Source organism: Neovison vison, chromosome 7, assembly GCF_020171115.1.
Source record: "Neovison vison isolate M4711 chromosome 7, ASM_NN_V1, whole genome shotgun sequence".
In the NCBI taxonomy this organism is placed as follows: domain Eukaryota; kingdom Metazoa; phylum Chordata; class Mammalia; order Carnivora; family Mustelidae; genus Neogale; species Neogale vison.
Genome location: NC_058097.1, coordinates 93,894,165 through 93,895,477, shown reverse-complemented (window position 1 = coordinate 93,895,477; position 1,313 = coordinate 93,894,165). Strand labels below are relative to the sequence as shown.

Here is a 1,313-nt window from a genome sequence, read left to right as displayed (position 1 = left end):
TTGATAACTGAACTTCAATACAATTTATTTTTTGTAATACTCTGTATTTTATCTTATACATTTATAAAAACTAAATAGAACTAAAAATGTCAAAGTCTCTATCTTAAAACATTTGGGACTAGATGGGATCACCTAGGGAGTTTACAGAGAGGATTAGAGAGTGCCATGGAAATGAAATTTCAAAATTATGTATTTGCATTGTCTTCAACATTTGGCATAGTTTTCTTCCTTTTAGATTTTTTTATTGTGGTAAAATACATACACCATAAAATTTATCATTTTTATGATTTTAAGTGTATGTTTAATGGTATTAAGTGCATTTATGTCAATGTGCAAACATCACACGATTTATTTCCAGAGCTCTTTTCAACTTCAACTGAGACTCTATACTTATTCCTTCCTTTTTCAGCCCAGTGTAGCTTTCAAGTAATTATTCTAAAAATAAACAAGATAAATTGGTACAAAGATCACATAATTAAATAACCAAAAATTGTCCATTTTTTTAGCCTTGCCCTGTGGACATCTGGCTATGTTACTTTGTTCTATTTGGATTTGAAGATTGGATCCTAACTCTTTTCAATTCCTATATTTGCTTTCTCTTCTAGTTTCAAGTTGCCTATAAATTGTTGTTAGTGGCAATAGTGGTGGTGGTTGATGTGTATATTTTGGTCATCTATACATTGGTAAATTGGGCTGAAGAAATGCCCAGGGAGTGTTCCCTCACTGTGCTGAGATCCTTTGTAGTAAGAATCACACAAGCTTGAGGTACTCAGTAAAGCCAATACTCATAAGCTGGTTTTGGAAGGAATGCCTCAAGGATTGCTGGTCTCCCAGCAGATATCACGAACTCTAATGAAGGAAGAAACATCAGCTTGCTTGAAGGCAGTATAATCATTTTATTCTTTTCATGTCCCTGGAGGCACTTTGCATAATGCCTGGCCTATGCTTAATGTTCAGAAGCATGTTAAGTCAAAATGAATTAAACACACTCTAGGGACAAGAGCTATTATCTCTTTGGAAAAGCATGGTAACTTTCTCAGATTTGTTTTGTATTTCCTACACTTGATCTTAGCCAAAAGGCCGAGAAGCGATGTTTTGTATTTCCTGATAGCAATAATACTCAAACTCTTAAAACAGGAATTGTATACTAGTCCCTAGAAATAACAAGAGAACAGTAAAATTGCATTTCACTCTTTAGCCAGTATTGAATGAAGAAGAATATCAAGGAAGAAGTGAATGCTGGTAGAATTTAAATTGGTAGGTCAAAAAGATGAAAAAAATATAGGGAACTAGTAGGATTAGACAAGTTGCTA

At 33.5% G+C, this 1,313-nt stretch overlaps 1 pseudogene; it reads right to left on the bottom strand.

Annotated features, from left to right (window-relative positions):
* Positions 1–947: 947 nt before the first annotated feature.
* Positions 948–1,092, bottom strand: LOC122914673 (annotated as a pseudogene).
* Positions 1,093–1,313: the final 221 nt, after the last annotated feature.